Below are 14,037 nucleotides of genomic sequence, written 5' to 3'. Positions count from 1 at the left end.
AATTTATTAGGCATAACAAACAACGACTTTTGTGCAGTTTTTTCTTTTAGGTAAATGTATAATATCCTAAAAAGGACAAAAGAATACACATGAAAAGGCAAGCTCTCACCCTCTTTAGATAGGCCTCAAGGAAAGGGCAAAGGTCCCTAAAGCAAGCAGGACATGCCCCACAAACAACACAACAACACAACAACACAATGCCAATGATTAAAGTATCGGTATCGGTAGTCATATCGGTCAACCAAAATTAAGATACGTATCGGAGGGTATCATATCTTATTGGAGATACACTAAGATACACTAATGATACACACATAAATGGATAGAAAACATTTTTTTAAATACTTTTGCATAAAAAATTTGTTAAAAGAAGCTATTGATAACATGTATTATGCATAAACACTAAATTAAGGGTATTGCACTAAGAATTCAAGGTTTGTAATTGTCTCATAAATGTAAAATCCTTGTTCCCAACCTTGATTTCCACTTTAGTTACAGAGAAATATGGCTGGTTACAACTTTGGAACAAAAGCCCCTAAAAAAATCGTGTTTTTCTGAAAAATTACCCATCTTGACCATTATATGACCATAGCACATTGTATCGATACATACCGATACTCACCGATACTTACCGATCGATATATATTGATACTCACCGATACGTACTGATCGAACATACCGATACTCATCGATATGTATCGATATATACCGAAACGTATATTTCACCTCAATTTTATATTTTCCATAGAGTCGTATCGGTGCATATCGTATTATATCGATGTGTAACGGTAGTGTACTGATGCATATCAGTATGTATCGTAGGATATATATCGATATGAAAGGATTTTAAAAATTCAATGTATTGTATCGATCGGCTAAATTTAAGATACGTATCGAAGGGTATAGTATCGGTATCAGAGATACTTTAAACCATGTGCATGCGAAATAAAGCTGAATTGCATCCCAAAGTAAATATATGAGAATCCTCCCCTTTTACTAAGAAATTAGGTCATCAGAGAAGTCCGTAAGGAGTGGGATAGCCTCCACATTGCTAGTTTGAAATGAAGCAAGAAAATGTTGGAATTTAAGTTTCAAAATGGCGTAAAAAATTGACTATTTGAATTGTGTTTTTTCCCTCAAAAGTGTCTTTTCTATTTTGTCTTTAGTGCATTGTGGAGTTGTAGTGAACAAAGAAACCCCTAAATATTCAGTCCCACATTGGTTTCCAACAAGTTGGAGGAAGGGGTTTTATATATTCATAGGACTTATAAGGGACATAGGGTTCAAGAGGGGAGTCTTCCTCCTCTCTTGTGTAGGGTTGGGTTTGGGGTGTTTTTTCACATGTGCGCGTGCTGAGTTAAGTTAAGCCGTGGCCATGGTCGGGGTCTAGGTCAGGTACATGTGTGGTCAAAGAACTTCAAGTCAAAGAGTTTTACTTTGGATCTGTTTGTCTCACCTTCCATTAGGACCCGTGGTGATTGATTATAAATTGCTAATAATGGATTTTATGTGGAATGGCAACAAAATTCATTTAGTTGGCCAACCCTTTCTTCAAGGTGGACCTTTACATTTGAAGAATTTATCTTCTATGGAGGGCATTGTTTCTATGTTCCATCTGCAAATATTTCATGAGAATGATTCAGAATCAGTGACAATACATCCTGCTATTTAGCACTTATTAAATGAATTTCAACAGGTGTTCAACATTCCCAAGACTCTTCCGCGTACAAGACTCTTGATCACCATATTAATTTATTGCCAGGTTCAAAGCTAGTTAATGTCTGACCTTACAAGTATCCATACTTTCAAAAATTGGAGGAAAATCTAGGCACTGTTTGATAACGTTTCTCTTGTTTTTGTGTCTAGAAACAACATAAACAACTTTTCACATTTCCGAAAAAAAAAAAAAAGAAGAGATTTTTTGGTGTTTGATAAGCCTATTTCTCGAAAGGTTTTTTGCAGACATAATGCCACTAAAAAACCCAATAGTATATCTGATGCCCAAAAGGGAGAGAATGTTCGGTTGTCTCTTTTTAGGTTTAAATAGTTGAGAGATTTATCGGGCACAACAACCTTTTTTTTTTCCTCTCAAATTCGTTTCTAGAAACGACGAAATAAGTTCGGACTTGTTTCGCCAAAGTCATTTCTAGAAATGTAAATAGGCATAAATTTTGATTTATGTTTCTAGAAACGGGTGAAATGGAACAACTTTATCAAGTGTTTTTTAGGTTGTTTCACCGTTTTCGGGAACAAGAAAACGCAGAAACAAAACATTATCAAACGGTGCCTACGTTGTAGAGATGTCGGAGCAGGGTATCATTAGAAACAAAGAAGCCCATTTTCATCACCCATTCTACTTGTCAAAAAGAAATACAGACATGGGGTTTCTATATTGACTATAGGGCCTTAAATGCCATTACTATGTGAGATAGTTGTCCCATTCCAACCATCGAATAGCTCATGGATGAGTTGCATGGCTCTAATGTATTTACTAAACTTGATATGCGAGTAGACTATCATCATATTCAAATTCATTAAGGTGATATTCATAAAACTGCTTTTTGTACACATGAAGGACACGCTGAAATTGCTGGCATGCCCTTTGGTTTGAAAACGCACGTTCAACATTTCAGGCAATTATGAATGCTGTTTTAAAAACTTATCTCTACAAATTTGTGATCTTATCTTTCGATAATATATTGGTTTACAGTGCTTCTATTATTGAGCAAATTTCCCATTTGAAGATTGTGCTTCAATGTTTGGCTAATAATCAGTTATTTGCGAAAATGAGTAAATATCTCTTCTATTAGGAATCTGCGAAGTATTTAGGCCATATAATGTCCAGCTTGGGTGTCCAAGGAGACAACAATAATATCAATGCAATGTCACAGTGGCCAACATTGCAGACTCTTAAGCATATCAGGGAGTTTTTGGGACCCACTGGTTACTACAAAAAGTTCATTCGACACTATGCTTGCAACACCTTTAACTGATATACTTAAGACCAATGCATTGGTCTACGAAACCTCAAATGTGTGGGGTGGGCAGAGGGTGACCCTCCATCGACGAAGGAACGAAACACTCTCCCTCTCACCTTCTCTTACGCCAGAAAACTGAACCATCGAACACCGAAACTATCCACAAGTTTCCTTCCCTCTCGCAAAGCTCCTCTATCGCTTTCCTCCTGTTCCCTAATCTAATCCCACCCTATTTTCAGTTTCGTTTTCTGGAGTTGAATCTTACCAACAGACCTCTTCTCGCCTCTACCTGGTCTTGACTCTTGACGACGACAACAGTCTCTCCCATCTGAGCTCTTCCCGTTTCTAAGGGATGCGATGAGTTGTACCTTGACTGTTTTGACAATTTTACCCCTACCCTACACCACTCTCTCCTCACACGGTCACACCTCATACCCTTTATGGAAATACAATTCTCCACTTTTCTACACAACACTACCCACCTTTTATACCCAACACTACCGACATAGCCATTCTAGACAACTAGCGAGCTCTCTGTTCCATTACTCCCACCAATCTACTCTTAGGCATCATTACCGATCAACATCGTAGCAACGATCGGCATCAACAGTACACACCCGATGTCGACTCCAGCCAAACACCGTCCCAAACACCCACCATTCTCAGCTCCTCCGAACACATCAGTGCAGGCGATAGCAGCTCCATCTCACTCTCCCAACCCAGGTATGACTTAACGTCCCAAATCTCGCAAACCCACTCACCGAAATCAATATCGGCCTTCTTGGTTCTGATGAACCCTATGCTCACCCATGCGAACAATGGTTCCTTCAGAGGTTGTTATGCCTCACCATTATCGTTCTTTGGCTATATTGTTGGGTTTCCAAAACCCAACCGTGATGTCTTACGAGACTCCTTGGTTCAACTATTCAACTATAGGAATCGAAGGGTGCCTCGTTTATTTCTTGTTATGACAAAGGCCATTTTTACGTGGAGTTTTCCATTTCTCTGAATAGGGATGAGTGTTGTATAACTCTTCCTAGTGGATTGACAAAGCACTGTTACATCTAGTTCCCCATGCCCTTGATGATGCTCTTTATGAAGCCAAACAACAGTTTATTCCACTGTGGATCCAAATTTCGGGCATTCCAGAATCATGCTTTTTTGAAGAGCCCATTCACAATGCCATTTCTGTTATTGGCATATGTATTGAAATGATCCTCAATCCTATGGAAATCGGTCTTCCACCCTTAATAACAAGGGTTAAAGTATTTTTCAAAAAAAAGTAGAGCTCTGTGCCTCTTTTCAAAGATCAGAAATAAATATGGGAACTATACTTCAATTGCTATTAAATATGAACTCCATTCTATTTGCTTCACATGTGGCCGATTGCTCCATGGGCATAGATTACTGCTCTTTTGCCAAGGATGATATTAACTCCCCCAATCTTGGCCAATAATTGGCCTTGATCTTCTTTTCATATCCAACGGTTGAATGATGTGGCTGGACCTAGCTCAAGAACACAGGGAATACCCCCTACTCTCATCCTACTGGTATTCCAATACAAAATGTTGCAGTTCCTATGCATGAGTTTCAGACTTTGGATACTACTGGTACCACTTTATCTCATGTACAGCCAGTGGCGGGGCATCCAGCTTCTTGCTCACCATATCGGTTGGAGGAAGCTGAGGATTTTTCTATTGCATCCTTGGTCATGGAGAAACAGACAGATCCCATTGCAACTCTCTTTGATAGCTCCAACCATGCACAAGTACCCAATCCTAACACAATGGAAGGCATCACAGGTCCTGGGTTGGTTTTTGGATCTTTTCCCCCCATTCCCTTTACCCTACCACTTGTTCCCACCACCCATAATGAGCAACCATTGAACATGGTTACCCCACTTGGACAACCCCATCTCACACCTGGTTTCAGCCACATCCCACATTGCATTGACTTGTCTGGCATAAAACTAACCCATCCTGCCTCCATTACAATTCACCAACACTTTTACTCCCCATAAAGAGTCTACTCCACCTGGCCCTAACCCCATCTCAACCAATCCATGTGCAACCCCACTTGGACCATCCCCAACACAACATGTGGGCAATACTGGGACGGTTTTTGGTTTCAACCGAAAGAGAAAGAGAAAGAGAAGCTCCACCCCTACTGCCTTTTATCTTGAACTACAAAGCCTCAAAGCTTTTGTACTGGAGCCCATTACTTCCTCTTCTAGACCCAAACGTTGTTCCAAGCACTCAAGGTATGGCTCAACGATTTCTCTTCAGATTCAGACTCCTCCCCAAACAAAGATGAACAATCTCACACTCAAGGGTGGGAGAATAGAGATGCAGATGGGAAACAAATTGTTGCTGACTCGTCGGACCGGGTACATCCCTCAATTTATACCAACTCTTTTTCTAATTCTGAGCCACATTATTTGTTTCTCATATTTGTGTTGTGTTTTCATGGTACATTCTCAGCCACAGAGCCTCTTCCCATCTCTAACACTTATATCTTTTGCTTTGTGCTAATTTTGTGTTTTATTTTTCGGGTTCACCAAACCTATTGATTCATCCTCTGCTTGGTTATTTATGGAATTTCTATCCCTTAGACTTTGTTACTTTGTGTAGTACAATGTTTATTTTTTCCTGGAATACTCGTGGTTTGCATAGTACTTTCACTAAAAAATGCTTGCTTCACCACTGTAAATCCATCCGTCCATATTTTATTTTTCTATGCGAAACAAAGTGTACGGATCATGAGAATTTTGAATTACCAGGTTTTTTCGATTCCTATTATGCCAGATGGCACGTCAATACTGAAGGAGAGAGAGGGCATAAGGGAGGCTTTGGGTCCTTGCACCAAGTTCTATCCATGTTGACAATGTCAATTATTTCCAACATTTCTTGGCTATTACCATAAATGACCGTTTCTGGGGACAATGGTGTCTCATTTGCCTCTACGCCCCTCCACAGGTAAATTTGATAATTCACTGTTGGCAATCCCTACAAAATTTTATTCAATCTCTCTCCATTCCCTTTATCATAATAGGAGACTAGAATGAGGTCCTGTCCAGTTCGGACAAAATTGGAGGGTTGCCCTTCTGTTTCTCCCTCGTAGGTGCCATTCTTGATCGATTGATCTCCTATGAGAATCTTTCAGATGTTAAGATAAAGGGGTCTCAATATACATGGTCTAATAAGCAAAGACCCCCCAAACTCATTAAAGAACGCTTAGATAGATGCTTTGTTTCTCTGGGTGGATTCATTTATTCCCCAATGCGTCCAAATTTGCTTCAGCTGGATCCGATCATAACCCTATTACCCTTTATCTCAAAGGGTTCAAACCCCGCTTCAAGAAACTGTTCCACTATCACGATGCAGGGTCACATCACCCTGATTTTTCAGACTTTTGCATTTCAACATGGCAATTGAATTCAGGTGAAAATCTAATGACCAAATTAACCAATTTTAGTCGCATGCTGTCCAAATGGAATTACTCTACATTCGGACACATCGATACCCTCAAGCAGGGGTAATTTGAAAAAACTGTTGGCATTGGAATCCCAATATATGGATGACTGCTGTTACTCACATTAATGTGAACAAATTCAACATTTACAATGGATCTTTGATGCAGAAGAGGTACTCTGGTTCCATAAATCCAGACACCTTCATATCACTGATGGAGACAGAAATACCCGATTCTATCATGCCATAGAAAAACATCATATCCGAAAGAGGAGAATTGAATTTATTTGGAATGCAAATAATGATTTGCTTGATGACCCTCTAAGCATCGCAAAGGAAATTTCATTATTCCTTGAGGACCTTTATTAGACCTCCAATCCACTCGACCCCTCTTTTGTGGAATGTTTATTCCCAAAGGTTCTTCTGGATACAAATGCTGAGTACCTTACCTCTCTATCCCAGAAGAGACGGAAATCGAAAAGGCTGTTTTTGTGATAGGTCCATGCAAGGCCCTTAGGGCCAATGGTTTTCAAGCATGCTTTTATCAGAAATATTGGAATTTGATTAGCTTTGACATTACTGCCTTTGTCAAGGAATTTTTCACTCACTGCTCATTACCATATGGAATCAATCATACGTTGATTTGCTTGATTCCTAAATAGGATGATGCTTCTAGGGTGGAAGAATTCAGACCAATTAGCCTGTGCAATGTATCTTACAAAATCTTTGCAAAAATTTTGGCTTCTCGACTAAGGTCAGTCCTCCCAAGCTTCATTTCACCTTTTCAGGAAGCCTTCATTCCAGGCCGCCAAATTTTTGACAATGTCATCAATGCTTATGAGATTTTCCACTTTATGAAAAGGAAAAGAGGTAAGACTGGATTTGTAGCTATCAAACTTGATATGTCCAAAGCTTATGACAGGGTTGAATGGAGCATTATACGAGCAATATTTGAATTCCTGGGGTTTGGGGAACACTGGTGTGACCTCATAAGTTACCTGGTCTCCTCAGTCACAATTTGCATCAAATTGGAGGGCTCATCTTTTGAATTTTTTGAGGCATCATGGGGCATTCAACAAGGTTGCCCATTGAGCCCCTTCCTTTTTATTACTGTGATGGAAGTTCTTTCAAGGCTATTATACACCTATAGGGATTTAAGCCAATTTAAAGGGATTAAGATTGCTCAGAATGCCCCAGAGGTATCCCATCTACTTTTCGCAGATGATACATTTATATTCTGTCGGGCTACATCTGAGGATCTGATGACAATTAAGGTTGTGCTAGATCTTTTTTCTGACCTCACAGGTCAAAATATTAACTTTGATAAAAGTGGGTTATTTTTTAGTAAGAATGTGCCCAATAGTGAACACATCAGATTAAGCTCCATCATTAGAATTAAAGATTGTGATTTACCTCGGCATAAATCTATTACACCCATGTTCTAGAATAGCCAGCCTTTGCAAAATTGTTGATAGAGTTAACGACCACCTCAGTGTTTGGAAAGCTCACATGCTTTTCTATGCGGGTTGAAAAATACTTAGTCAACTTTGTATTCCATCCCATCCTATTTGATGTCATGTTTTGCATTCCTAGCCAAAACATGTAAAAGCATTGATTCAATTTATGCCCGCTTTTGGAATGTGGATACTTCCAGGAATTAGGGACACAACAACCCATAACCAAGCCCTTCTTCTCAAACTAGGCTGGAGATTATTATCTCAACCCAATTCCATTTGGGCACAAATTATCCATTCAAAATATTTCCATAACAAGTCTTTGTTTGACGCCAAAGTTCTCAACCACCGTGGTTCTTGGGTGTGAAATAGTTTGGTATCAATTCTACCTAGCCTCTGACTATGTGTCAGATAAAAAATAGGCAATGGGAGAACCACTTTTCTTTGGTATGATCCTTGGCTCACTCACAGTTTGACTTGAGAGAACTTAACCCATTAGACAGGGTGAGTTCGATCATACAAGGGAATTCTTGGAATATGGCTATCCTCTCTAACCTTGCATACTCCTGTGTCAACCGTAATTTGGGTAGACTTCTCCCTTCCGATCATGAGGATAAATGGACTTGGTCTTTAACAAAGCATGGAGGCTTCTCTACCCGATCTGGAGCTCATTTTTAAAATCAATGTCAGATTCTCAGTCATTGAGACTAATGCCTGAAAGGTGTTGGAAATTTCTATGGAAATTAAAAATACATCCAAAATTCATTATGTTCTTTTGGCGTACCATTAATAATGGGGTACCAGTCAAGGAACGCTTAGGTAAATGGCTGAATATACCCACTACCTGCTCATTCTGCAATTGGCATCTTGAATCACTAGATCATCTCTTTTTTACATTGTGATTTTACATCACATATTTGGATGGCCCGCCCTTTGGGTCTTCTTTTACAAAACCTAACTACTTTATCTTTTGTGCAGGTGGTAAGGTATTTTTTTCATCCATCACCACCTACCCCCCTCTCTTCGGTCTTAGCTGTTTAACGTCTTTGCAATCAATATATATTCCATTTGGAAACATAGGAATGATTTTGTGTTGTCTCATGTGCAACCTAATCCACTTATCATATTGAAAAATATTCATAAATGGATTGATGCACTTAATATTTATAATGGAATACTAAACATGTCTGCTCTCATGCCTACAGATGGCCCACCAAGCTTGAATCAAAGCTCTACCCTTCCTTTTTTGACATTTACAGTTTTAGTTTGTACTGGTACTTCTAATCTTTTGCAGTCAGATTCAGGATGGACCTTTAGAATCCTCTCACAAGGTGAATTTAGGATTTTGGAGTCAGGTACTACCAAAACTGATCAACAGGAAGCAGTGGAAGCGGAAGGCATTTTACAAGGTCTACTGAAGGCTAAGAATGAGAATTGGGAAGTATCTGAAGTATAATTCTCCAACAAGAAGCTGCTCAACTTCATTCCCTATCCAACCAAGGGTGCATGGCCACTACTTCATTTTGCTACATTTTGTAAAATATATGAACTCTCACAGTCCATCAATTTTGTGTACAAAGGAAAATCTAACATTGTGATACCCTACTTTCTAAACCCGGTCTAATTTCTTATTGGTTTGATTTGGTTTTGCAAGACCTGAACCCGAGTGAGCCAAGGCGAGTACCTTATGGAACATGATGGCAAGGGTGACTCTGAACTCAGGTTGGCCAAATGAGTTGGAATCAATGCCTAGTGAAGTCCGTGTACCCAAGCCGTGCACTTGTACGTATCACGAGGCCATGAACGCACAATAAAGGTACGTAACTGTATTTTATACCAAGTATGCGCGTTGATCGATTACTGAGAGTGAAATACATATCGGGGCCGAGCCCCATTGAAAGTCCTGATGTTTCGATTAAGTTTTGACCGACTGGTGGGTGGTCATGGATGGGTCTGACCCACCAGTGTGACCTGCCACTCTGATCTTTAGATATTTTGATCCCACTATAAATAACATTTATTACTTTCTTCACTCTCATTTATTGTTTTACACGGTGGGTGAGAAAAGTAAAGAAGAGAGAAAAAAAGGAAAGAGAAGGGAAGAAGGAAGAAATGGGGAAGAAGATGATTGTTGTGTGTCACCGGGGTCAGATCTCTTGAATCTGACACAGGAAACGTGATCCTCACCTCGAGATCTACGATTTGAGGTGAGTAAAGTCTGTATTTCTTAAACCCCCAAGAAACCCTAAGTGAAACCCTTTGATTTGGGTAGAAATCTTTTAGATCTTGTTAATCCCACTTGAGATGATGAATCTAAGGTTTAATGAAATGCCTATATGTTGTTTATGAAGGTTTAAAGGAAGAACTTGCAAGATTTGTGAAACATTGTTGATCTCTTGAGCTAAAGAGAAGATTTGTGGTTTTGAGGTGTTTTTGATCAAAGAGGTAATATCCACGCTCAAGACTTTGGATCGACCTTAGATCTAGGTTGGAATCATAATTTGGAGCCTTAGATTTGTGGAAAATGCAGTCGAATCGACCCGTGGGGGTTTCTTCAAGGTGGGATGAAGAATGGGAGAGAACAGTAAAATCCAGATTCTGATTGGTGGGTGCCTAGGAATGATCGAACCCACCAATCCAGTGCCCCCTATCCTAGGTAGGCTGCTGGCTCGACCGATGAGCAAGATCAATGTGTGACCTGGCCCACCGCTTTAGGCAGAGACCCTGAATCGAGCGGCAAACAAAGGCCTGGTGGGTGCCTTGCCTGTTGGTTGAGCCACCAATTCGACTTCTCTGGTCCCAATTGGGCCCAAATATGTCGGGTAACATTCTCTAGTGATTTTAAACACATTGGGATCATCATACCTCATTGGTTATGAACCTAAGGTGAAGATATACTAAACCAAACTCTTTTCATGATAGGTTGTACTAGAAACTCACGTCATCGCACGATGAATCTTTTTCGTACCAAGGGTGATCATTGTACACAATTAGGTAAGTGGGAAGATAACATTGCATCATTTCATTCTGATTGTAGACTAGCCATGTCATCATATCTTTATTGTGTAGACTAGTCATCCACGAGTGCCATTGCATGCATTGACGCGTGTATTATGAAATTCATTTATGATTTGACATGCTGATATCTTTAATTGCTAATTACCTATTCTTGCTTGTGATATGAGATGGATGACTTTAAACCATGAAATATGATGCTTTGCTAGACTAGATGCCGTAGTCGGCTTGGGCACGAATGCATTGGTGGCCCATGGAATGGGACACGATGGCACTACACAGTCGTACTATCTCACATAGGAGCATGCGGTTAGGAATGACATATCGCTGTGCTACAACCCTTCCTAGCAGATGTTTAGGTGTTGGGTATATCATTGAGGGAAAGACCGATGTTGTGTACTAACGGTGGCGGTTAGAAGTACGTCCAGATGATCATTAGGACTGTCGGTAACTTCGATGATATAACAAGAGGACCAATCGTACTACTTTTAAATTAATGCAGGGCAAGACCCATTTTACTTTAATGCAGGACAAGGCCCATTTTACTTTTCGGTACCCATGGCTGGCCTTCTCCGGCAACCCTATGGGTGTATCGCGGGATGGGGTTCGCTACTCGTTACGTGCACTGTGGTTGTGAGTAGCACATTACTTATGACTTAGAATTGTTGTCTAGGTGGATTAAGATAATAAAATGAACTGCATGCATATAGGTTCATTTGTATTGCGAATGCTTGTTGGTATTTCTTTTCACTTACTGGGCTAGTGAGCTCATCTCATGTGCACACCATATTTAGATGATCTTATAGGTTATCCGGCCGAAGAGCTAGAGCCGAGACCCACTGTGGAGTTTCCAGTTGAGGACTGGTGGGTCCCTGAAGATCTTGGGCATGGGGCCGAGTGCCCGTGTGAGAGTTATGTTGCGGGACAGCAACACTGATACCTACACAAGATTCTTTTTGATTATTTTGAAAATGTTACCCCTTTTGTGCTCTGGATGTTTAAATTGTATTTCTTGTGTATATATCACGCCTACGGGCCCAAATGTAAATGTATTATGTAATATAATTTGGGTATCAAGAGTATTGGGGTATTTACAGGTAAATACTTGTAAGAATTCCGCTAAAATACAAAATCTTCTTGGTTTAGAGTGTGTGTATGCTGTGCTGTGGTTACTATATCAAATGATCCTGACAGGTTTTGGGTTAATAGGTGTTAACTTGGTCACCGATCCAGTTCTGTATGGAACGGGGTATGACAAATACTGCCATGACAGCTCTAATGGGGGCTATTTCTACTACTGATTATAGGTAGGTTAATTGGTCATTAGATACTGTATCCTCTCTTTTCTAATCTAAGTTTTTATTTTAATAAAAAAAAAAAAAAATGCATTGGTCTAAGGTTGCTCAACAAGCCTTTAATAATTTGAAACAGAAGATGAATTTTGCACCAGTTTTGGCCTTGCCAAACTTTACATTAGATTTTGAGGTAGAAACTGATGCTTCAAGGGTAGGAATTGGTGATGTACTCAATCAAGTAATTCACTAGCATTTTTCAGTAAAAAGCTTTCTCCAAGGATGAGGACAACTTCTACTTATAGTTCAAGAGCTCTTTGCTATTTCTACAGTAGTTTTGAAGTGGCGACATCATTTGTTAGGAAGGAGATTTATTATTAAGCATAATCATAAGAATTTGAAGGAGTTGATGAACCAAGTCATATAGACTCTTGAGCACATCACTATCTTGGAAAATTGATGGGACAAACTTATAAATTTGTATATCAGCTTGAGAAAGATAATATTGTGGCAAATGCTCTTTCTAGAGTACTTGATTTACCAGAGGAGGTTTCCCAATAATTGCTTCTTAGTTGACTCTTTACATACCTCAATTTGACATTGTTGACAACTCTATTAGAGATTAATTTGAGGGATCCGGAGTTACAGAATCTCTATTGACAGTGGCATACCGACTCTTTACTTACCTATAAGAGAGTTGCAACAAGTTTCTTTGGGCTAGCAATGCAAGGATGTAATCGTATTTGTAAGAGATTGTGCAATTATTGAGCAAACCAAGTCTCTTACTACAAGGCCCGTTGGACTGTTGCAACCCTTTCCTGTGCCTCAAGAAGTATGATATTTCATTAGATTTTATCATGGGCTTACCTGTATCACAGGGTTATTCCGTAATTCTGGTAGTGGTGAATTGGCTTTCCAAGTATGCAAATTTTGGAGGCTTACCATCTTCGTATAATGTTGTGAAGGTCACTCAATTGTTTACCCAAATGGTGGTCAAGTTAGGTTTTCTTAGATCAATTGTATCTGCCAAGGATGCCATACTTCTCATACTTCTCAGTCAATTTTGGCAAGAACTAGTGGCACTACCCTGAGTTTGAGCACTGCTTATCACCTGCATACTAATGGGTAGACTAGGGCCTTCAACAAGTGTTTGGAGCAGTATTTACGATGTTTTGTCCATGAGAAACCTACTCAATGGTCCAAGTTTTTAGGCTAGGCTGAGTTGTGATATGACTTTGCATCAGACCCATTGCTTTGACGATTGGACCCACATATCATCATATTTCATCATCGACCATACACCATTTTTTGTTACAAGCGATTGTTGCAACGTTTTTGTACTCGATTGGTATCATACATCAAAAGAGGGATAGGCTTCCGGGAAAGAAAGAGTTCTTTAGGGTTTTGAGACCTTGAAACTACTCTTTTCTTTGCCAACCTATTTCATACCGTACTCATCGTACTTCCTCTTCTACAATCAGAATGGTAAGCCTAAGCTAAAATAGTGTGTATTTTCAATCGTAACTAGCCCTTACCGCGATCAGCCTTTAGAAAGAGTTCTTTCGGGTTTTGAGACCTTTAAACTACTCTTTTCTGCGCCAACCTATTTCATATCGTACTCATCGTACTTCCTCTTCTACAATCAGAGTGGTAGGCTTAAGCTAAAATAGTGTGTATTTTCAATCGTAACCACCCCTTACCGCGATCAGCCTTGGCTAGATTGAGGAGAGGAGGAAAAAGGAGGAATAAAAGACTGGCACTTTTAGGCTTGTTGTATAGTCTCCCTTTTGGGATTGAAGGGTGTCTAAGGAAGAGATTCTTTGTTTGT

Source organism: Macadamia integrifolia, unplaced genomic scaffold (assembly GCF_013358625.1).
Source record: "Macadamia integrifolia cultivar HAES 741 unplaced genomic scaffold, SCU_Mint_v3 scaffold766, whole genome shotgun sequence".
Taxonomy (NCBI): domain Eukaryota; kingdom Viridiplantae; phylum Streptophyta; class Magnoliopsida; order Proteales; family Proteaceae; genus Macadamia; species Macadamia integrifolia.
The sequence above is the reverse complement of the archived record's forward strand: the minus strand, read 5'-3'. Positions refer to the sequence as shown.